At 39.3% G+C, this 25,865-nt stretch overlaps 1 protein-coding gene across 1 annotated transcript in view; it reads left to right on the forward strand.

The window, feature by feature from the left end:
• The first annotated feature begins 13,564 nt into the window (after positions 1-13,564).
• glceb (glucuronic acid epimerase b) overlaps positions 13,565-25,865 on the forward strand; it is a 49,335-nt gene continuing 37,034 nt past the window's right edge. Inside the window, exon 1 of the mRNA XM_057836495.1 lies at positions 13,565-13,757. The gene's annotated coding sequence lies outside the window, so the exon portion shown is untranslated. The remainder of the gene's footprint in view (positions 13,758-25,865) is intronic.

Consider the following 25,865-nt stretch of genomic DNA (forward strand, 5'->3'; position numbering starts at 1 on the left):
GGATGTAGTACTAGATCTCAATATCAGGCAAATTCAATTCAATTTTATTTGTATAGCCCTAAATCACAACAAGGTTGTCTCAAAAGGCTTTGCAGAGGCAATATGATACACAATCAGAAACAGTAAATGAAGCAAACAAAGATGAATAAATAAAGTTCAAGTCCTGGGCATACCCCATCCTTAGACCCTCCATGTCGGCAAGGAAAAACTCCAAAAACTCCAGTCTTTGGGAGAAAATGAGAAACCTTGGGGAGTTCCACAGTCAGGAGAGATCCACTCCCAGGACGGATTGACAGGAAGCACCAGGACTGCTAATGGGAATTAGCTGGCGAAGCTACAGTCCGTAAAGAGACAGTGTAGTAAAGGAACAAGAAGAGGTCCATCTAGCCAGATGAGTCGGGGGTAGCAACGAGGACGTCCATCCATCCAGGGGTCCGGACAGTCAGGAGGCTGCAGCTGAAAAATAGCCCCTCCCCAGATGGGAGGGGGGAAAGGGGACATCGGGTGACTAGTGATGATGAGACTAGACAACTAGATATTAACATTGGAAAATAGAAATAAAGTAAGACAAGTGGTAGGTAGAGTGAGAAAAAGGAGACAGCACTCAGTGGCTGTACTTCCCCCAGCATTATAGCTTCTAGTGCAGCTTAGACTAAACTGTGAGTCTACTCTGACTTCAACTAGCCTGACCATAATCGAATAGGAACGCTTTTAATCTAATCTTAAGGCAATGTGATAGATGTTCTGAAATGTGGACATATAAACTAATAGTTTTTTTTGTTTGTTTGTTTTTCTTTTTTGCCTAATTTGAAAGCATTTGAACACATTATCCTTCTTGAACAATTCCAGTAGAAAAATGTCCATGAATTTGCTGATGAGTGATGATAGGTCAATGTTTATGTTATAATAATAACACATTTTAAAAGATTCATGTTTGAAAGATTCATGACAATGCAAAATTATTTTGTAATACTTAATTCACGTATCATAGCGCCTGCAACGCTAAACCAATATATGTGCACATGCAATAAACAATGGCAGCTCTGTCAAAATAAGCAGTGAACCAGCTTTAGAAGACATTCATTATTCATGGCAATTGATTTTTGGCAGGTTGGAGACAATTCTTTGTAATGTAACACCAATCCAGGACAGGAGGACGGTAAATGTTGTCTTTCAGTTGCTACCCTGTCTCATGCAAGTGAACTTCTGTATTGGATACAATAGTGTACAGCAGTAATATCTGTGTTGCCATTTGTGAGGTGAGCGATGTCCAGTGCACGGCCTGGACGTTATTGCTATTTAAGGAAACAGATTTCAGAATCCAGTGTGTGGAGGTGAAAAACAGAGAAATGCACTGAGCTCTGTACATGTGGCACATGGCACACATCACCCAACAGAAATATCCCATCATACCACCGAATTGGGAGTGTAACGATTATTTAAGTACAGTAAATTTGGAACTTCATTACAATTCAGCTTTTCTGAAATATATGAGAAAAGATTTACTTGGTGTTTTGTTTGACACTTGTTGAAAGAGCAGGCTACCAAAAGAACCACAGCTTTACATATGTAGTAGCATTTTTCCCCTATTATGTCGCTTTAATTTTTGATCATGTTGATCAGGTGGAAAACTAAACATTCTTAAACTATTCTGTTGTATAAGGTTAAAAAGACAACACAATGCTTGAATATTCTCACATCTGGTCTGACCCTGTATAAAATAAATAATAAATGTCAAAATTAAGTGGGTGGCAAGGTGAAAGAGTGGTTAGCACGTCTTTCTCGCAGTACTAAGATCAAGTGTTCACTCCCAGCCTCTGGAATTCCTGTGTGGAGTTTTCATGTTTTACTTTTGCCTGCGTGGATTTGGCTTTCTCCGGCTATCTGGTTTTCTTCCACGTCCCAAAAACATGTATGGGAGTCTGAGTGATCACTCCAAATCATCCAAAGATGTGAGTGTATGTGTAAATGGTTGTTTGTCTCCTTGTGGCCTGCATGGTAGGCTGATTGAACTCTCTAAATTGTCCCTATGTGTGAGTTTGTGCATGAATGGTTGTTCATCTTCTTGTGCCTTGCAATTGCCTGGTAACAGATTCAGGGTGTAATCCGCCTACTGCCCATAGTTAGCAGGGATAGGCTCCAGCCCCGCCGCAAACCTTATGAGGAAAAGCGGCTATCAGAATAAATGAACGACTATTCTAAGGATGTATACGTATCAATCCTCAGAGTCCAATTTTGTTTTGTATTAGGTCTGATTACTGTAATTAATTGTGGAAATACTATATGTTTGACTATAGGTTAGAGGTTAGCCAGTAGAAGGCTTGCACACTCTTCATCACAGCCTTCATCCTGTAGTAGCACACTAGTTTTGTCAAAGCATTCCACCCACTTAATTAATCATTCATTCAATCATTATCTGTGCCAATTATGTTCACAAACTTGAGTTTATGCCATCTAACAATGGGTAATAGGCAGGGTACACCCTGAATCAGTTGCCAGGCAATTGCAGGGCACAAGGAGATGAAGAAACATTCATGCACACACTCATACATAGGGACAATGTAGAGTGTTCATTCAGCCTACCATGCATGTTTTTGGGATGTGAGAGGAAACTGGAGTACCAGGAGAAACCCCACGCAGGCACATGGAGAAAATGCGAAATGCTGGAGCTCGGGATTGAACCCTTGATCTCATAGCTGTGAGGCGGACATGTCAAACACTGTATCCCCAGATTATACCAACCAAATCTAATTTGGAGACATTCATGAAAAATTGAGAAATATATGGAAAAAATGATAGTGTACACATCCCTAACAGCAACATGAGCGGTGACCTGACAGGCCTTCAACCTGTATAAAAAAAATAATTAATAAATAAAAAAGATCACTGCTCTAAAGCAACAATGAAGCACATCATAATGCAGCATGGTCTTACAGCCGTACCCCATGTGCAAACCTGAATGGAAATCACAGTCCAAGGTCCACCTCATATTTAATCAATCTTTCAAAAAATTAACTGTACAATTAGTTTGATTCCTCATGACACTGCAGCACGATAAAAAACAAGTAAAAAAAGGACGCATAAAAAACATCTTCACATTTCATTAGTTGTTCATTACATTACAGTTTAAACAATTAATGAATCGAACAGCAGCATTTTGTATAATGCTACTCCTAGTGAGTAAAACATGCACGTTAGACTGACTTGATCACTCCGAATTGCGTGCATGAATGGTTGTTTGTCTGGTCCTGTTCTGCGATTGACTGGCAACCAATCAGGGTGTACCCTGCCGACTGCCCATACTTAGCTGGGATAGGCTCCAGCACCTTCGTAGGATAAGCGGCACATATAATGAATGAATGAAGAATAAAAGCTTTAAAACTAAAAACTGTAGGTTTTTATTGCTGTTGTAATTTTTCACAATTAAAATGTTGATAAACTGTGTCTATGTTTCTGACAAGAGCCTTTTTTATTTAATCACCCAGTATCTTAGATGACAAGAGGATAAATGAGATGTACACACTCATTTGGTAGAGGCGAGTGAGGAAACAAAAAAGGTTGCAGGCATCTTCATAGAGATGGTGAAGCACTCAGCACTCTGAGGTAATTAAATTTTAATGAGGCCTCTTTATTCGGCTCAACTGGAGCAGTCCGATTTTACAGTAATGTGCAGACACTTTCATGCTTACTGTCACCACCAAGCTTTTATACTGGCACGCAACGCATATTATTATCTGACAAAAGGTTTTTGTAGAGATTTGGGCTGATCGAGAGCTAAACAGATACAGTAGAGAGAGAGAGAGAGAGAGAGAGAGAGAGAGAGAGAGAGAGAGAGAACTACATAGTGCAATGTAAAAGAACCTCACGCAAACACACCCCGCTGCCAGTGCTTGATAGAATTTCCAACATCATGATGCATAATTACATATTCACCATGTGCTAATCTGCATAGTGTCCTGATGTTAATTACGAGCTAACAGAGCATTTGACACCGATCTGATTAACTCAAGTACATGCAAGACTGCGGCAGACAGGATGAGACTATTTTCGAGTGGAATTTTACAGAACATTTTCTTAACATCCCTCATTATAACATTGTTTTTGCACTGCTGTAGAAAGTCTTAACAAGGTCACAGCAATCATAGAACTCAAATTCCCATGGATCTTTCTTCATATTGCTAATGAAAACACAATATTTTCAAATTCAGCTGCAGAACATGATAACGTTTTTTTCCCTGTGCTTCAACAGCAGAATAGAGTACACTCTTCCGAAGATCCAGTATTGAGCCAAAGACTTACATGTGGGCTCCTATCATTTCTATCTCTAAAATTCAAAGACTTACATATACTATCATTTCTCTATCTGAAGTTCCTAAGCATCTAAAAACAAGCTTTGCCCACTGGGTTTAACTAGGCATAATTTATCAGCTCAGCTGGGGGCTGTTTGCAAAAGTGATTGCCATCAGTTGAACAGAATGTTATTTTTCTCTTCCATGTTTATTTCTCCAAGTGTCTTGGCAAATGCTTGATCAATATAGACCAGCCAAATTATGACATTACCATACTCAGCAACAGTAATAATCACCTTTACATCATCTTCATCAAATATCAACACTGGCATAATAATTACATAATATGCCTTTGTGTGGAAGCTTGCGTTCCTGAAATCGGTTGTTCGTTCATCTAAATCGGGTGGCCAAACTTATCCACAAAGGGCTGCAGTGGGTATGGGTTTCTGTTCTAACCTATCAAGAGGAAACCTTTTCACCAATCTGGTGTCTGGCAAGCGCAATCAGTTGATCGCAGCCTGGTCCTTCTTGTTTCAACAGAAACCTCATTGGTTAAACTGTCTGTACTGGATCAGTTGGAAAAAAGACCATGACCCACTACGGCCCTTGAGGACCGGTTTGCCCACCCCTGATCTAAATAGTCTGCTAAAACATGAAAGTGGATCCCAAAAGCAGACTCAAAGACCAATTGTACGGAAATACACAAAATATACACGCAACTACAAAAAAGGTGCAAAATACAGGAGTGACTTGATGTCTATAGAAATGAAGATAAATGGATGTTGTCACACTGATAAACAACACGTAACTGTCTTCAGATTACACTGGTTTACAAGCAAAGTACATCCTGTATTAAATTATTGGGACATTACTAAATCCCCCCCCCCCCCCCCCCCCCCACAAGGCCAAAAACTCCCTCAGGCAGCACTGCTTTAAAACCGTTACAATTGTGAAAAGGATTGTGCAACGCAGATTCAGGTTCACTTCAAAAGCCCATGACAGTAAATAAAGTTAGGCCTATGCTGCCAAGTTTCATTCTGCTTTGGGTTCCCATACAAAGTCAATGTAATGACGCGTTTAAGGGCAACCGGTGAGAAGCATCTAGCACAACATGTTGTCACTGCTCTCACCAAATAGACGCCGCAATGTCACATGATGAAAGTTCGCACCGCAAGAAGATGGTTTTGGTTTATCTTTCTGCGACAGATTTCAGTGACAATGACAAAGCTGTCAATCAAATACTTTTTATAATTCATGTGAATTCAGCTGCCATGTAACTACCTGCCAGAGCCAAAACATTGCCTCAAAATCCGGTGAACAAAAGTTCAGCAGTACAACGGTGTATTAGGGCCAAAGAAAGTATTGTTACTGTATAACAAGACAGCACCTTCTCGGTGAGCTGAAAGCATCTCAGGCTCACTGAGTCAAAAATGAACTCGTAAAATAGACATTAATTGCTATCCTTTTGGTTGTCAGCAAATGAGCTCACTAAAAGGTACTCAACCTGAAATTTGCTGCTGCTTTTACACAGGAGTTGATTGTAGGCTGAAAAGCCAGACACTATACTGTTGCTCACTCACAAAGCGGCAAGAGATCACTAGAATTTTAGACACACTTTTACAAGAATTCTACAAGTCACTGTAATGCAATGCGACTGTGTTTATTTACATGCACACCCCCGCACACACACACACGTGACATTATACTGTTTAAGTTGTCAAAACGAGACTTGCTCCTATTGCTTTCAACTTGAACATGCCAAATTACATGAAAACCCTATTTGATCTTGGCCTTATAATTGTACTTCCATCTTTGTCTTGGTAAAAATGTCACAATACAGATGAATGCGATTTGTTCCACATTGTTGTTGCACTCAATTAAGCACTTTTTTAGAAAATGGGACAGTTTACATGCAGTTTATTCATGAAGCCAAATAAAGCCTCTAGGGTACCTTTGAGAATCCCAAGATGGTACATTTTGAGGTTATGAACAGTAAATAAAAAAACTAGTTTGCATTGTGTAAAAACACATCATTACTGTAGCCCACTTATTCCCGGTTTCCCGGCATCACTTTTGATACATGCAAATATTCTGCCAACCTCAGGAGATGTGAATGGAAAATCATGGCAATAATCAGGGGTGAAAGTGGGCCAGAATGGTCAGGAACGCAGTTCCGGTATAAGATTTGGGGCCAGAACGCAGTTCCAGTATAAGATTCAGGGCTGGAATGCTGTTCCGGTACACGGTGCTTTGATTCTGAAAATATGACAGCAACTGTCAAAACGCTATGTAAAAAAAAAAAAAAAAAATGCTAAGCTGCCACACATGCATTTCAGCTTGAAGGGAATAGGTACCGTTCTCGCACACACCATATAATTGTTTGCATTAGTCTAACACATTCATCTAACTATAGTTTAGGCAGACTTCACTCCATGCCCTTGACACAGTAAAGTGAATCACCTTATCGGAGCTCATGAGGGGGAAATGAAAAAATGGTACCGTTTCTCGTAGGCACCGTCTAACTGTTTGCATTACTCGAACACACGTAATATAATTAATCAGGGAATAGTGCAATTTCTCATATTTACTGTAGGACTGCACTACTCTAACACACTTAATATAAAATAAATAGCACACCATAGTTTAAAGAAGCAGAATAGATACACAACGCCATCTTATCACAGAGGCCCAACGAGTGCGTCATGAGCAAGGTTGACGCACCAAGTCTGGCAATCAATTCTCCCGACAACGAACAAGGACAAAGACCAGCGCGCTTTGTCCTAAAACAAGTAGCATCAGCCCGGATAACAAAGTTGATAGCGGGCGCTTGGGACGTCAAGACCAGCATCCGCCGCTGTGGCAACCACGTCCCATCCGCACACGAACCTAAACCGCCAAATCCGGCCACAGAGGGAAGGTCCCAAAAGCAATGCCCGGACACACCTTCGGCCTGGCCTACTCCACCACAGACTTAAAAAACACTGGACACTGAGATAACACAGATTTGCTGCCCGGAAACATTTTCTATGTAGTCTTGTTTTGGATCCAGAATTGTCCCTCCGTCGTCTGTTTTTGCCTTGTTTTTTGACCATTGTCGACGAATAAATTGTCAACCTGCTTTCGGTGAGTCTTCTTCAAACTTTTGGAACATGGAGTCAGTACAAAGGGTTAACACAGGAACGCGCTGAGTTTTGCTTCCTCCTGGTTTGGCTCGTGGGGGCGGTAAACAACGGAGCACCATTTCCGTTCGGCTGCCGCCGTTCCCGTGCAGCTTTGGCCGGGGGGACTAAATTCCAACAAGCTCCAAGTAGAAAACAATCTACCAACATCAGATTTACATATTCAAGTGTTAACAACAAGTATAATGAAGTGCTTGTGTAGCGTAATCCGTTTCCACCAATATCTCTTATTGATTTTATTCTACGGACGGCTTGGAGGTTTCCCCTGCTGCTGCAGTTACAGTATCTCAGTCTGATGATGATGAGTCAGTTCAATGTGCGAATGCACGCAACAAAACAAAACGCCTGGACTCATTTATCTGTTTAATAGGCTGACATACTAACATGTCATCAGCAGAGATGGTTAGCAACAGAGATGGTCAAATGTGCATGTTTCTGGAACAGCAAAAAAAAGAAAAGCTTGTTGAATTGATACGACAAAGAAAGGGCAATGCAACATAAAATGGATCAAAAAATGAAATAAATAAATGAAATTTCTAAACCGTGGCGACCTTCACGTCGAGGAGTTCCGGCAAGAAAGTCTAGCCACTTTCACCCCTGGCAATAATATAGTGAGAGCTTCTTTTGAAGGCACACAAGTCATTGATTTCTAGGCATTGGACAAGTATTGGCTGACAAAAATGTCATAGTGATAGAGCTACGACAAAGGAGTTTCATATTAATGTCTCTATCCACAATGAGATCACAGACACACACATGCTCTCACAAACATACACAAACACACATAATGTATCTGGTCACATAGCTCAGTCCATCAATTTATTTCATTCACTTCTGCCTAAATTTGATGTCAGATAGGAAGAGTGCCTCCTCTTCTTCCAAAACTCAAAATGAGAGACACGGTTAGAATACAAATGAGCAATAGATCAAATGAATGTTGGGAATAGTGACGGTCTTATCTCTTCCAGTCAGTCATTCTACATTTCGTGCCTGCTATAAAGATCCCTGGACAGGAAAGTGACCTTCCCAGATAGATAATTCGCTGCAATGGAGGTACTTTATGTCTTTCCCCCTCACAACATTTTAAGCCATTCTAAAAATGATACAGTATTTGGTTTAGTAACATCTAAATAGGGAAATCAGTGTGGTTTTATTTTCATGCAGTGCCTTAAATCTGCTAATCTGCTTTCCCTGCTACTTTCACTGTAGAATGATTTTTGACAGCAATCAAAAGTAGAATCACTGTTTGAAGTTCCTCTAAAAATTGCTGTTTGAAGTTCCTCTAAAATTGCTTCAGTGAGTCCACATTTTTCCACATGGAGCTGAGAGATGTCATTTTAAAGAAAAACCAAAATCTCAGCTCTGCAGATGTGGTAAGTTTAATCAGTCTTTAAAAACGTAAAGCATATTTTTGCGCAGCAAATGTGCTTTAAACAGTGAACTAATACAGTTTTTCCACAGCCCTGTCACTTTTCAGTTCAACTCTATTTTTCTCTGTTTTGGGTCCAAAAGTATCACCGAACAAATACAGTGGGGCAAATAAGTATTTAGTCAACCACTAATTGTGCAAGTTCTTCCACTTGAAAATATTAGAGAAGCCTGTAATTGTCAACATGGGTAAACCTCAACCATGAGAGACAGAATGTGAAAAAAAAAAAACAGAAAATCACATTGTTTGATTTTTAAAGAATTTATTTGCAAATCATGGTGGAAAATAAGTATTTGGGCTATACCAAAAGTTCATCTCAATACTTTGTTATGTACCCTTTGTTGGCAATAACGGAGGCCAAACGTTTTCTGTAACTCTTCACAAGCTTTTCACACACTGTTGCTGGTATTTTGGCCCATTCCTCCATGCAGATCTCCTCTAGAGCAGTGATGTTTTGGGGCTGTTGTTGGGCAACACGGACTTTCAACTCCCTCCTAATTCCGTGGCGTCAAAATGATAGCAAGAATGGGGAGCAAAAATCCCAGAACCACACGGGGGGACCTAGTGAATGACCTACAGAGAGCTGGGACCACAGTAACAAAGGCTACTATCAGTAACACAATGCGTTGCCAGGGACTCAAATCCTGCACTGCCAGACGTGTCCCCCTGCTGAAGAAAGTAAACGTCCAGCCAGGCCCGTCTGGGGTTCGCTAGTGAGCATTTGGATGATCCAGAAGAGGACTGGGAGAATGTGTTATGGTCAGATGAAATCAAAATAGAACTTTTGGTAGAAACACAGGTTCTCTTGTTTGGAGGAAAAAGAATAAGGAATTGCACCATACCCACTGTGAAGCATGGGGGTGGAAACATCATGCTTTGGGCTGTTTTTCTGCAAAAGGATCAGGACGACTGATCTGTGTAAAGGAAAGAATGAATGGGGCCATGAATCGAGAGATTTTGAGTGAAAGTCTCCTTCCATCAGCAAGGGCGTTGGAGATGAGACGTGGCTGGGTCTTTCAGCATGACAATGATCCCAAACACACAGCCAGGGCAACAAAGGAGTGGCTTCGTAAGAAGCATTTTAAGGTCCTGGAGTGGCCTAGTCAGTCTCCAGATCTCAACCCCATAGAAAATCTGTGGAGGGAGTTGAAAGTTCGTGTTGCCCAACAACAGCCCCAAAACATCACTGCTCTAGAGGAGATCTGCATGGAGGAATGGGCCAAAATACCAGCGACAGTGTGTGAAAAGCTTGTGAAGAGTTACAGAAAACGGTTGGCCTCCGTTATTGGCAACAACGGGTACATAACAAAGTATTGAGATGAACTTTTGGTATTGACCAAATACTTATTTTCCACCATGATTTGCAAATTCTTTAAAAATCAAACAATGTGATTTTCTGTTTTTTTTTTCCCCACATTCTGTCTCTCATGGTTGAGGTTTACCCATGTTGACAATTACAGGCCTCTGTAATATTTTCAAGTGGGAGAACTTGCACAGTTAGTGACTGACTAAATACTTATTTGCCCCACTGTATGTATACATATATATATATATATATATATATATATATATATATATATATATGTATGGCGGAAAACACTCAGGTGACTTGAAGTTCCGCACTGACACTCCCAATTTGGCCAAATTTCAAAATTGTCCGATATGCATGTGTGATACATCATTGGAAAGCTTAAACTCTCGATTTTGTGGGGGAATAAAAATTTTGGACAGAAGGGCATTTTTAAAAAATATTTTTTTAAACAGCAAAACCCTGTCTGGAGGTGAGAGCACGCGAGAACAGAATTACAAACGCCATGATTTTAAAGAGATATTATCGCGTACTTACCTCGTTTCGATCCAAAAACTCCATGTCGCATGTATCACTGAGTGTCAACACACAGCTGTGGATGGCCACAGGTGGATTTTATGGGTGAAACATGGTAATATGACAAGAGTCGCGATGCAGAAATCGCAGACATCAAGGAGTGGTCGAGATTTTCTTATATTTACCTTTTTAAATGTTTCTTTTTTTTCAATTTTTCTTTGTTTGGATCATTTATCTATCATCTAACATATCGGGGAAAATGCGACAGTAACTACAAAATACAATTTAGCGATAATTATGAGGTAGATATCCGTGACATATCCGTGATATATATACCTATGTATTTACTGCATTTTCATATCAGTTTATCTGAATGTTCATGTGCATAAGGTGTCTGGCAGAAGTGCCAAAGATTGGTGTGCTGATTTGAAACCTTTGTTCTATTTCAGCATGTGAGTGAGCCCACCTGCAGCAAAAAGCACACTGTGGACATGTTCAATAGGTTAATATTTTAAATGGCATTTTAGTTGATGCTGCTTTAGTTGATCACTTATGTACCATGACTTTCCTCCCAAATTAACCATTGTACTTGCAGTACTAGTTACTTGCAATGCTGAGAGTACAGGTGTCACGGACCCGACAGAGGAGGACCACAAATGCATCACGTTTTCAACAATTTATTGACAGGACCGGCTTGGCAGGTGTAATGATGGCAGCAGTACAGACAAGGGCTAGGCAGAAGACAGGTTTCCAAAAGCAAAAGGCAGGTCGAGTTACCAGGGCAGGAGAGAAGGCAGCAGTCGGGCAGGTTCAGATTCGGCAACGAGAGTCAGATTCAGAGAGCTAGGCAGGCAGGTAACAGGCAGGCTTCGCAGACGGTCTGACAGTGTGGAAGTGAAAAATCTGGGCTTTAAATACACAGGTTGATTGCTGAATGAAGGAGTGCTATTGGCTGGGCTGTGAGTAGTTGAACTGAGGACAGGTGGGGATAATTGAAGGCAATTAGGCAATGCTGCAGCAGGGGCTGAGGCCATGACAACAGGAATACTGTTTAAACCTCATGGCAAGATGTTGACAATATTTAACTATTTTCTAATTGTGTTCTAAATGTTCAGGGCCTTTGTTAAAGTTAAAAGAATTGAAGACAGGCAAGAAGCTCATATTTTAATGATTACTTGAGCAGCACACAGTCATGCCCCGCCTTTTTACCACAAGTAATAAGTTAACAATCCCTCCTGTTCAACTACCTTTAGGATTTGTTTCCACATCTAAGTGCAATGAGTATGAGGTCATGAGTTGTTATGTGCACACCAACTTTTTAAAATCCAGGCTGAGCAGTGTGCTGCCTCAATTTACTCATACAGTTAGCATTTCAGTTAACTCTGGACCATTTACCATAGCCTTGAAAACTGCTGTCGTCTGTGCCCTACAAAACAAGACTAGCCTTCTTTGGCCCATTTCAAACCTGCTTGCAAAATTTGATTCGCTCAACCCTCTCCCTTTCTTCAGCTGAATTCCCGTTTTGATGATCAGCTTTCAGCCACCATAATAGCACTGAATGCTATGACGGTTACAAATGACATCCGTCTGAACAATGGCACAGGTGAATTCTCGATCGTCCTCTTTCTGGATCTCAGTGAAGCAAATGACACAGCCGTCATGTTTACAAATGAAACAAATTAAAAGACTAGAATGGCAACTTTTGTGCTGTACTAAAATGGTTCATGTCCTATCTTGAGAACAGAAGGTACTTTACATAAATAATTATCAAGCCAAATAGCGCTGAGTTGTGCTGTCCATTCATGGTCCCATTTTCAATCTGTATGTGCTGCCCTTGGCCAGTTAATACACAGGGCCCCACCTCAACTGAAGACCCCCTCAACAAATAAAAGCTTTAAGAAAACATTGGCTCTTTAATTATGCATGTTTTATGTTCTGCGTTATGAAATTTTTGTTTATTCCATCTCCCAGAGTATTTCACAAGATTTGGCATCAGCATTAGAAGGTTTTTAATAATTTAGGTCTTTCGTAAAGTGCTCTCGCTACCTCATGCAAAATACATTGAATGAAAAAAAATGTTTCCTTCTTGCTCTTTGCAAAACATACGCGCAACTTTTAAATTCTTTAGTACTTCTGTCAGTATCCCTTGTCCCGCGCGACCCTCTGAGACCGAGCCCCCCACTTTTTTTTTAATGTAGGCATCGAGGGGTTAAAAAAAATCAATGCATAGTAAATCGGTAGTATTTTAGCAGTGTAGTTGTTAATTAACAAAGATAACTATTGCTGTATTAACACCACGAAAGGTAATAGTTCGCTTTCTTTGGTCCCAATGTATTTTAGTGCGGACTCTGCACTAAAATACATTTGGTCTGGACTTTTTTCATGCAACTTTATCACTAAAGTGAAATGAAGCGTGTACTTTTAAATAGCTATGCTTTGCTAAATTTTCCATCTACAGTGTATTTTAAAGTGTCTTGGTTTCTCATAAACATTAAATGCATTAAATTTACTGCATGCTAAAAAAAATGTTTTTTTATTTATACATCCCTTATGAATCTTAGCCAGGTTAATAAGGTTTGTCATGTCATGTTATGAACGTCATTAATTCAGCGAGTTATGAGTATTTTATGGAGAAAAACACTCATTATTTACGTCCGCTACTGAAGTACCAAGGGTCCGCCAGAGAAGTCTACCGACTTAAGATGGCCGCTTGTCACTTACACCGCTGAGTCAGTCTTTATACATCTAGCATTATAGCTGTGATCTCTGTGGGTGTTTGCAAATAAACGTGGCCTATTGATTGGTCCGTTAAGGTCTCGCTTTAGCTCGCGATCCTCAAAATCCTTGCAGCTCGACCAAGTAAACCCTTCACATTGCTGTGGTCAGTTGCTGTTGTGCTGGAGGCGGCGCTGTCTGTCCTCCTCTACCTGGTTTGAAGTCTGACTCTTTTGAACTAACCAAGAGACGAAAACAATCACTGTCGGCGTGGCGGAACAAGATTCAGCTCTGCGCTGTATTCGCCATTGATGCTGCAGGTAAGGTCGCAAACGGCACGTCTTACAGGCTTCCATTTTTTACACTCTCATATGCACAGCTAGCTGGGTCACACTTGTATTTAACGACACAGTGCAAAAACAAGAAACAAACGAAATATAATTACCGTTGTCCCCTCGCTCTCGCTCAAAATAGTTTTTTTCCAATCACTTTCTCGTCCTGTGTATATAATAGCTTTGAGCACATCAGCCCGTATTAAAGGAACTCGAAGAAGAATGCCGCAACTTCAGAGCTCGCCGTCCTCCCTGAGATGTAAAAACCACCTTTAGCTTGCATGCTAACGATACCCCTGCTTAATTATATTGTATTAATTTGTTCGGTGACCGTGCTTGCTTCTTGTTCATTTGTGAAATGACCTTTTGGTGTTATCGCGGTTGTTATGGGGATGAGCAAGGAGGTTCAACACTTGGTAGTTCACGCCACCAACTATGTGAACTCTCCCTGTTTGTTTCCTGGAAGAATGCGCTTAAGTCACACCGGCTTAGCTCTTACTTTAATCTTTTATCACAGCAATCATTCTGATTCTGGCCCTTTGCAGAATGCACGAAATGATCCCGAATTAAAATTACAAATGGCTTGCTTATCTGCTGCTGTCCCGTTATGTAAACTAAAAGAAACCAATGCTTCTGCCAATGTACATTAGTGTGTCTACTGTAGCTACTTCACTGAAGTTGGTGTACTGTACTTCGCTGATGTTGATTCACATCCCAAATAGCAGACCGACGTTGAAAAGATGTTGGATCAACATTCCGCTGTCGATCTTATATCGTTGAATCAACGTCACTTTTGCACCCTCAATTAATGTTGTTTCAACGTTGAAATCCTTACAAAACCTAAACGTCATTTCGATTATTAATAATATTGGAACAATCAATGCTGAATCAATGTTGTTTTCTACCAAAACGCCCGCTCATCCATAATTCAATGACTTTTCAATCATATTTCCCTGTCACTAAATAAATGAACTATTTATCAACATTAGTTCATCAACTATGAAACAATGTTAACCCAACTATATACTACATACCATAGAACCACGTTGTTTCAACGTCACTTGACGTCGAAATTTCGATGTCAACCATACTGATGATTTTGATGGAAAATCAACGTTTATTCAATGTCAGACTGCTATCTGAGATTTGAAGGGAATTCGTTTTTTGTTAGCCTTCCACAACTCAGCATTATTATTAAAAATATTATTACTTATATTATTTAGTTCAGAGGTGTTTGTGTTTTAAATGGCTCTCAGCAAATGATGAAATGTCATATGGGCTGCACAAGAAGCTTGAGTCCAGCCTACATTCTGATGCACTTCTCAGTTTTAACTATGGATGTCCTGATCACATATTTTTGCACCCGAGACCGAGTCACATGATTTTGAGAAGCTGCCGACACCAAGTACCGATCCAATACCTGAAAAAGTTTTTTTTTTTTTTTTTTTTTTTTTTTTTAAACTGTTTTAAACATGTTTCTGTGCCACCTTCATAATGTGAGTTATTTTAAAACAAGAATAACGTAGAAAAATGCTTATCTTTATTAAGTGCTTCATTAACTGAGTCCACACGAATCCCCTCACGCTGCTGAGAACAGCCTCTCACTAACACAATGAGCTGCTATAGCACACTACCGCAAGTGTGTAACGAGCTAAACGATGATTGACACACAGGCACCTTTGATTGTACAGCTACCAAGCTTCTCTGGCAAGATCAAAACTACAAACCTGTCAATCATTGTTAACTTTAACTAGAAACTCCAGTGCACTGCTGAACAAGAAAACCAACATGAAGGGAGAGTGAGAGGCTGTACGTGCACGAAGCAGAAAAACATAAACATATTTTTTCAATAAAAAAAAAAAAACCCGATCCTTTTCACCCAACTCCAGTCCTCTAAAAGAATCGGCCCAATTTCTGATCACATGATCGGATTGGGACATCCCTAGTTTGAACAGTAGATGGAACTCATCCAATTCAACTTAGAAGGCTGGCACTGAGTGATCGCTGCTAGCTCCACAGTCAAATTGAATTGGACGTCTATTGCCGTTAATGGCCGCCAAAGAGTTAATTCTTAAAAAATACATTTTCAAACCCCGATCTCTTTTTTTTTTTTTTTTTTTTTTTTTTTAAACCTGATTCCTATCCTCATTTTAATAAATGAAAGTGGAAGGATTTTTAAGTTCTTTGGTTTTTCTGAAGGCATGCACACAGAGAAGCAAAAGTGCATGAAACTTAATTTGCAGATATATGGTAGTATGCAGGCCTAGTGTGCCTAGGTCCTCCTTTCGTGGGTAGCCTAGTGCAGTGCCCGACCTCCATGGCGTAAGGAGCTGCCTCTGCAATCGGGTTGTCCCGATCACATATTTTTGCACTTGAATTCAAGTCTGAGGTACCTGATTTTAAGTATCTTTCGATACTGAGTACAGATCCAGTACCTTGGCAATTCATGACGGAGAAAAAAAAAGCACATCCAATGTTAGGTATTTCTATACTTCAGACATTGTCATGCTTGCATGAGGCTAACTTAACATTAACTTCCGATGACAGCTAGCATAACATTTTCCTGCTGGCGGTTTTTATTTCCTCTTGTGTTGTTTCCGTTGGATTTGTGATTTTGCGCCTTACGAAACATTTTTGTTTCTTTTAAAGCTGAAACGATTACTCAAATAATAATACGTGATTGCATCCAACAGCCGCTACAAACTACGCCAACGTTGCAACAAACTACGCCCACATGCTGTTACGGTTGTAGCGTCTGATGAGTCTCATAGATATCACATGTATATAGACCCTACCCACCGACGTCACAAAATCACGTGCTCGCTGTATGGTTCCGCCCACTTGTCCGTCATTTTGTGTCTGTATTATCAATGGTCTCAATTGATCGAGCAATTTATAATGCATTTCATGGAAGACCCGGTGCTTTCGGATGCCGTAAACTCACTTGATGCGTTGCATAAAAGGCGTTATGTGGAAAAGCTTCAGTTTATCCATTCGCCAGATCCATATTTGATGCCTAAATCGATGTTTTTCGACCCGCTGTCTTCGCCGTATTTGCCTGACATCTGCTAGCTACCCTGAACTGTACAACTATCTTGTCCACACAAAATCAGCCAATTCTCACGAAAGTTTGAAAAACTTTAAGAGCTTGGAGGCTTATAAATACTTCGTTGCTGGTTGGGTGAAACAGGTCCTCGTCCACGAAAATTCGGCAGGAATCTATCTTGTGCTTGGAAAGGTGAGTTACGAAATTTTCAATTCAAAATCTTTTGTTATCGCTAACATCCACTGTCAAGTCTAATGTATTTCATGTCGTTTGTCAATGGAGTTCGGGCTTTTAATGTTTATATGGTTTAGCGATAGCACTCTCACTACATACATACGTGTATGTTGTCGGCGATTAGCCTAGCAATGATCTTAGTTGTGGTTGTCAGCCCAAAACCCTCTAAATATATATTAAATGCATCTTACCAGATATAAAATGACTACTACATAATCTGTGGTAATCATTTGGAGCCCAGTTTTCTCGTCGAATTGCAGCAGCCCATCTCGCTCTCTTCTCTCCGGGTCTCTCGGAATCCGGTAGAACTTCAAGTCTCTCCGTCTTCTCCGTCTATCTTCTCTGTTATTGCAACCGACCGCCACACGCCTTCACCATTTTGATTATTAATGTTAACGAGCAGAAAAACACGTCGTAAATAGGAGGAATGTACGTAGCCGTAACAGGGAAACATGATGTGTTGACGGACAATTGGGCGGCACCAGTCAGGAGGAAGGAGTTGTGACGTCACGTGGGTAGGGTCTATAGAACTAGATGAGAAATGACAGACTCGGTGACGTTAGCACATGTATATAGAACAAGACGCGAAATGTCAGACTAGACGGCGTTGGTAAACAGCCGCAATCTTAAAGCAGTAGACTTCTCAGCGCTGATTAATAAGATTAAGATGACTAGGTTTCTATTAATTACGACTACTATCGATGTGTGGCCCAGGTATCATACATTTATTTTGAACACTGCAAAAATGCAAAATCCTATCGGGACTTACAATTTAGACTAACTTAAAACTTAACTACAACTTAAAAATAGCTTGACACAAATGGAAATTCAATTGAAACATGTGGGAAAAACACCTAAATTTTAAGTGATGTGTCTTTTTAGGTAAGAAACACGATTTTTTTTTTTTTTTTTTTAAATAAGATTGGGTGAAATCAGTGAATTTGTTGTTTTATTTTTCTAGTCAAATCTGCAATTAAATTGTTGGCTGTTTTCAATAATGTACATCTAAAATAAAGACATTGGATATCTAAAAATGGTTCAATATTAGGTAAATTGTCTTGTTTTCTCATGTATATTTATAATTGCTCTTTACCTAAAAAAAAGCTCTAAAATGTGTTATTTTGAGATGTCTGGGCTAAAAAGAAAATAAAACTATTTTCCTTTGAACTGGATTTTTATTTTACATAAGTATATACATATGCGTTTTTCAGTACTGATACCGATTATTAGTAGTTAGCGGGACTGTTAACCGATTTTTGAAGCTGATACTAATTTGCAGTAAAAGTGTAAAAATTGATTTAAACAATTGAATAGTGCAAACACTGAACTTCCTTGAAATGTCTAAAGCAGGGGTCCCCAAACTTTTTCCTGTGAGGGCCACATAACCCTTCTCTTCTCTGATGAGGGGCCGGGGTCAGTTTGTAACAGAAAAAGTGTGACGATTGCAGGAGTGCCTAAATGTAAAAATGTATTGTTTTTCAGAAAGCCACAATCAAATAACCCTTTCTGGATTCTTCACGGAACCAAAGTAAATAAAATAAAAATGATATCATATAATATAGTATAATATAATATAATATAATTAGGGCTGTCAAACGATTAAAATTTTTAAGCGAGTTAATCACAGCTTAAAAATTAATCGTAATTAATCGCAATTCAAACATCTCTAAAATATGCCTTATTTTTCTGTAAATTATTGTTGGAATGGAAAGATAAGACAAAGACGGATATATACATTCAACATACTGTACATAAGTACTGTATTTGTTTATTATAACAATAAATCAACAAGATGGCATTAACATTAATATTCTGTCAAAGCAATCCCTGGATAGAAAGACTTGTAGTTCTTAAAAGATAGATTTTAGTACAAATTATAGAAATTTTATGTTAAAACCCCTCTTAATGTTTTCGTTTTAATAAAATTGGTAAAATTTTCAATCAAAAAAATTAACTAGTAGCTCACCATTGTTGATGTCAAGAATTACACAATGCTCATGGTGCATAAAATCAGTCGCACCCAAGCGCCAGCAGAGGGAGACAAAAAACACAAGTAACAAGTGGACATGACACTGCTGTCATTTTAATCTGTTTGAGCGGGGCATATGCGTTAATTGCGTCAAATATTTTAACGTGATTAATGAAAAAAACTAATTACCGCCCGTTAACGCGATAACTTTGACAGCCCTTAATATAATATAATATAATATAATATAATATAATATAATATAATCAGGGGTGCACATAATTTTTTTGCCCAGGTTCTCAGAGGAGGACCTGGAGATGTGACTTGGTCCTCATTGAGCTTGAGAGCCGACCCACCTGATGCGATAAATTTATGACAAGCTTTACTTAGAGCCAATTAACTTTGATTAATTATATTAACAGTTAATGCTTGATTAACATCAACTGGCACAACAAAATTGCCATTACTTTGCAGTGAAATGTAAAGAAATAAACATAAAAGCACCAATTCAAAATAAAGGGCATTATGCGGCTCCCACATTAACTCCAAGCCTTTTTAAAAGTGGGATGTCCTCCTCATAAGACCTCATTGAACGTGCCTGTTTAGCTTTGTAAAATGCGAGCAAAAACACGTTTGTCAGTGCATGTCGCTGTTCATTACCTTTATTCCGCCCTATTCCGCCACATGTCCATAGGGCGAGTGGGGTCCTGTTTGACATCGATAGTTTGCTTAATTGCCACATGCTCTCTGTTTTTTTCGTGCTTTTCAAAGTTTGGATGGCTGAAATTCTTTGACCCTACATAAAATGCGTTGCTCTAATCGGCGACATTGGGATTCTCACGGCACATTTTGTACCGCATTTCCGTGCGAGCATCATTCGCTTCTAGCCATGGTACCTCCTGTAGCCACTTTTCAGCAAAAGTCCTTTTTTTTCGGTAGCTCCGGTGACGTCTCTGTCGTCTGTCTGTCTTTTGACGGGGGTGGGGGAACACGGAAGTAATTACTCAGTGTGGCCTGCCTCATCGACATTTTGAGAAGTTATTTTCTCGTGTCCGCCGCAAATAGAGTGGTCAGCCATCGGTACGCAAAAGCGTATGGAAGCCGTTGAGGGCCAGCGCGTTTGTCTACGTCCAGTACGCATGTGCGGACCACTTATGTGCACCCCTGAATATAATATAATATAATATAATATCATGTAATATAATATAATAATACTGTATTAATTAAACAGATAATAACCAAATAACCATTGCTCAGTTCTTCACAGAAAAAAGCCAGGACATGAATAACTCTATTGAGAAAAAAAAAAAAAAAAAAAAAAAAAAAATTTTTTTTTTTTTTTTTTTTTTTTTTTTTCCCCCACAATTTTTTTTTTTTTTTGTTCAGGGGGCTGGACCAAATGTGGCTGCGGGCCGTATCCGGCCCGCGGGCCGTAGTTTGGGGACCCCTGGTCTAAAGCATGTTTCTTGAATCACACAAATAGAAAATAATAGCTCCAGAAGTACCTGAATTTGAGTTTTCTGTCTAGAGCTTCTCACACACAAGAAAAGTTTTCCTTGGAGTCTCCAGTTTTTGTTAGGACAGCTTCTTCTTCAGAGGCTCTGTCTCTTCTGCTTGGGGGATGGTGTGGTACAGTGGTAGAATAGTTGCTCCCCAACCCAGAAGTTGTGGGTTCGATGTATGCTAGGTGTGGTTCAGTGACAACTTACAAACGGTTTTTCCAGTGCTCAGCATTCCTGATATTAGTGGGCGTGGAGGAAGAATTAAGAGATCAGTGTTTTTAAAATGTATTTATTTTAATTTATTAATTTAGTTATTTTTCCACATGCCCCCCATTTATTATACTGATGTAGGACTAATCTGCAATTATGGTTACTAGTTGAAACTTTTACCTCAGTGGTTGAGTTGCCTTAAGGCAGTGCTTCTCAATTATTTTCTGTCACGCCCCCCCAAGGAAGAAGAAAAATGTTTCGCGCCCCCCCAAACTCTCTGCCGCCAGTGTAAATAGTATCATTTGTCTATAAAATTACTATTATAAATACGCATCTGCCTAACATTGTGTCCTTTTTTTCTAATAAAGAAAAAAAGTAACATAGATCAACTTATAATAAAGTATAACTTTATTAACATTGTTTTGTTTGTAACAGAGAAGACTTGACGTGCATCAATTTGCCTGAATTTAAAAAAAAAAAAAAATCACATCCAACTAAAAAATACACTCAAGGTACATTTTTGACCATTTGATACAGAAAAATAAAATGTAATAAAATCAGTAAATAATAACAAATTAAAATTGGTTAGAAACATTCACTCATGAGGACAATGTGCCAAAAAATTTGACCGAAAAAACAAATCTGAATAAAAGAGAAAAAAAAAAGTGTCCTTGGACAGGAGACTTTTTACTTTTGCTGCTCACAGTATTTACCTCCTTTGCAATGGTGTGGAGTTATTTTGCAATTAGCATGCTAACAATGCTCACTGGTTTACTGATGTAACACTGACAAAGCAGGACGATTGTTGGCAATATTCGGCACGTTTTCACTGAAAAAATCAAGCGGCTTAACAATGAGATTGGGGTCTAATGTCTTTAAGTGGCGTCTTAAATGATTTGGCTTCTGGCTGTCTGCTATAATTATTTTTAGACACAGTAAACAGTGGTCTTTCATCATCACCCACTGTATTAAAAGTCAAAGCTAAAAGGCAAACGGCACGAAAAAAGCGCATTCACGGCGGCCGAGGTAGAACCGTAGGTGAGGGCGGTCGTCGCGACGATCCCAAGCCGAAAATGGCACTTCTCGGGCGGCGACGTGAGAACCGGACAAGGCAGTGGGTCGCTGCGTGAGTGAGTCTGGTCGGAAAACGGCTTTCGAAAACGGCGGTGGCACACTGCTCTTCATATCTGTTGTCTGTGTGTGCTGAGTGCTCTTCCTTAGTTCAAAAATACTGCGCGCACTCTGAAAATGAGAGCGCCACTGCCACCTACTGAGTGGATGAGTACACTTTATTCCAGTACGGCAAAAAAAAAAAAAAAAAAAAAAAAAAACGTTCCCCGAGGTCACATGCGCCCCCCCCCGGCATCGCTCTGCGCCCCCCCAGGGGGGCGCGCCCCACTATTTGAGAAGTACTGCCTTAAGGACAAGGAAAACATGCATTAACATTTACAATAAAAAAAAAAGCTTTTGTCCTTTTATGTCCATGCTTGTTCTTTCTCAGTGATAATGTATTGTGCTACATAGCATTTCTCACAGGTTATGATTTGACTTGTGGTGGTGGGTGGAGTGTGAAATTCTGCTTGTCTCTTCATGATAAAACGACATTTAAGTGGCTTGGTCAGTATTATTTGCTTGCGGCATTTTAAGATTAATATAAGTACTAAGGCTGCACAATGGATAAAATATGTATTTGGTAGATATCATAGTAATAGCAATTGAAACGTGATTTGAAAATAATTACTTTAAATTAATACTTAATCCATTTATAATTTGTGGATTGCCATCCCTTTAGATATTGTTACAATTAAATGATCAATTACATGATTGTTACTTACACATGACTAGGGTTGGGCATCGATGGGATCTGGGACTAACACTCCGATACTCTAGGAACCGTTCGAATTTTAAATTTCGATTCATTGTTTCGGTGCCCTGACTGCCAAACTAAAAAAATAGCTGCTGAACACCATGAAGAAAAAGCCACATCAAGCGAGTTGTGCATTGCAACTTGATTTCAACCATGCACACTGTGCGGTGGCGCTCAAAAGTTTGGCTCAACTACAAAAAGAAAAATGACCAGTCAGCTCAGTGCGACATTTGCAACACAGCTATATCACGCAAAGTTGGCTGCACGACCAATATGATTAAACACCTCCGGCTTCATGTAATACAAGTGCCAAGTAATGTATACTTGAGTGCCAGTTATTTGACACGCTGTGCCGGGCCGCCGGTCAGCTAACCAGTCAGAACCAGGTAAGTAAAACAATAAATTACATCAGTCTTCTGCTGCCCCCGCGACCTGACCCTGGATTAAGCGGTAGATGATGGATTGAATAGTATGAGAATGAGTAATATTATTACATTGGGCTAATGTAACGATACAAGCAGCTGCGTACTTCACATAGCGCATTGCCGCCTCCGTTAAAACCAACAGTATTAAAAGCATCTTTTATTTTAGAATCTGTTTTACAAATAAGGAAACCCTTATTATTCTTGCCTCACCTACATCAATTTATAATCAATAGAAGAATTATACTAATTCTTCCTCGTAGCTCCCAGCGAAGGTACATGTATGTAAAGTGCGTAGCGGCTCACAGCTACCTTACCCTTATGTAATATTTGCGACTTTTTCTCGCTTTCTCATATTTATGCATTCAAGCTTCATCTACACCCAGTGAATGTGTGTTCTCCACTGCAGGAGATACTCTCCAAACGCTCACGCTTACTGCCTGAGAAGGCAGATATGATCATTTTCCTCAACAAAAACTGTTGCTGATTTTATACTGTACCCGCTGCTAATCTGGATTGGGTTTTACAAGTTGTTGTTATTGTTTTTGTTTGTTTGTTTGTTATTCTGCACCAGGTTAGCCCATTAGTGGGAGCTCAATAACATGTAAACACTATATGTAAACATGAAACACTATAAAACGTAGGCAAAAGAATATGTAAAAATGTTTTCTCTGTGAATTTTTGAAAAATAAACATATTTGTGAAAGTGCACTCCTGTGGAAAGAAACATCACCATATTCAAGTTCCAAGACTGATATTTATATAAAATTTAAAAATATCCTCGTGAGAAATTCAGTTAGAAAATAATCAAAGTTAAAAAATGTATATAAACTATGCAATTTTTTGACCCTGACTATTAAAAGAATCTGAATCAAGAACCGGAACCGTTCAAATTCAAACGATGCCCAACTCTACACATGACTAATCATGAATCTAATACAGTGTTTTTCAACCTTTATTGACTCACGGCACGTTTTTACATTGGAAAAAAATCTTGCGGCACACCACAAACTAAAAATGTCCCAAAATTACCATCTGTACAGTATATTTAATTATAAAATAACTTCTCAGTATGTATACTTACTCAGTGTGAAACTTGAGCCTGTTTAGATGAACACAAAGTCAATATCCTTATTCTTCAACCGCTCTCATTGTTTGTTTTTATTTATTTAGTTATTTATTTATTTTTATAGCAGTCAGGCTTGAAAAAGCTCAGAAATATCAGACAGGGGGACTTGGGCAATGTCTTTAATCACATCATGGCCAAGCATCTCGCAAACAATGGCTTTGCAGGCAGGTAGTATTAATGTCTCTGTCACGGTGTGGGGCTTTTTGGATTTAAAAACAAGTTAACTGGCATTGAGGGCTTTCTCATTTGCCTTCTTAGTTTTTATTAAAAAAAAAAAAAGTTGCCTGTTCCTCTGTGTTTTCACGAAGGCGAACAAAATAGTCCATCGGCTTGTTTTGAAGCGACGGGTGTTTCGTTTGGAGATGACGTTTAATCTTGCTTGACACCATGGCGCTGTGCTGCTCGTGTCGCGTTCAAGAACTGCTCGGATTTTTAGCCATTAACCACCTTGCTCTTCTCAACAATGTGTTGAAAATAACACAGGGGGAGGATTGTCTGTCGTCACATATGGATAAAATAGAAAGGACACTTTCATGTATATCGACACATGACGAGTCAAGCCAAATAATGTGCAGTAGACGTGCTGGGGTCCACATTGTCGCGGACAGCAAGGTCATTGATGGCTAGAAATCCGAGCAGTTTTTGAACGCAGCAGAGCAATACTTCGCTCATCTGCACCCGACTGAGAACTTTCTACCTACTCCTTCCTTCCTTCCTTCCTTCCTACTCTAACTCCGCCCGACGACGTGAAATAATATATTGTAATAGCCCCGAATGGGGAATTAGAAAGGAGTCGGTGATGACTTTCCCACTTTATTGTGGCAACAATGAAAAATAATAGGCAAAGGCAAATTTATTTATATAGCACAATTCAACACGAGGCAATTCAAAGTGCTTTACATCACATTAAGATCATAAAAATCACATTTAAATCAATACAACGTAAAAACCAAGACAAAAGATCGCACTTAATCACAGAATGAAAATAAATAAATACAAATAAAACAAAAATAAAAAATAAAACAAAAACTACTACTCCTAATAATAATTGAAATCAGCAATGGAGATAAGCACAAGAGGAATAGAAAGCAGGTAGATTGAAATGTATAGACAGTTATGGATATGCAGTGCTAAACAAAAGCGTTTTTAGCCCTGATTTAAAAGAGCTAACAGTTTGAGCATACTTCAGAGGTTCGGGTAACTTGTTCCAGAGGTGAGGAGCATAATAACTAAATGCTGCCTCACCCTGGCATAATAAACAAAATAACAGCGTCATCCGCAACTCTCCAACATGCGACCGCTCACTTCGCTCACACGCCGTTCTCCCTCCCTCCTTGCTTGCTTCCCGCTACGTCACCACTCTGCAGTCTGATGGCCCCTTCATGGGCCCGCACAGTTACGGACATTTCAATATATATATATACGTATGTGTGTGTGTATGTGTGCGTGTGTGTGTGTATGTGTATGTATATGTATATATATATATATGTGTGTGTATATCTGTGTGTATATATATATATATATATATATATATATCTGTGTGTGTATGTATATATACAGTGTTGGGCACGTTACTTTAAAAAAGTAATTAGTTACATTACTCACTACTTCTTCCAAAAAGTAACTGAGTTAGTAACTGAATTACCCTATAGTAAAAGTAACTAGTTACAAGGGAAAGTAACTATTTCCGTTACTTTAAAAAGAACTTCTTGTATGTCAA

This window comes from Corythoichthys intestinalis, chromosome 1, assembly GCF_030265065.1.
Source record: "Corythoichthys intestinalis isolate RoL2023-P3 chromosome 1, ASM3026506v1, whole genome shotgun sequence".
Lineage (NCBI taxonomy): Eukaryota > Metazoa > Chordata > Actinopteri > Syngnathiformes > Syngnathidae > Corythoichthys > Corythoichthys intestinalis.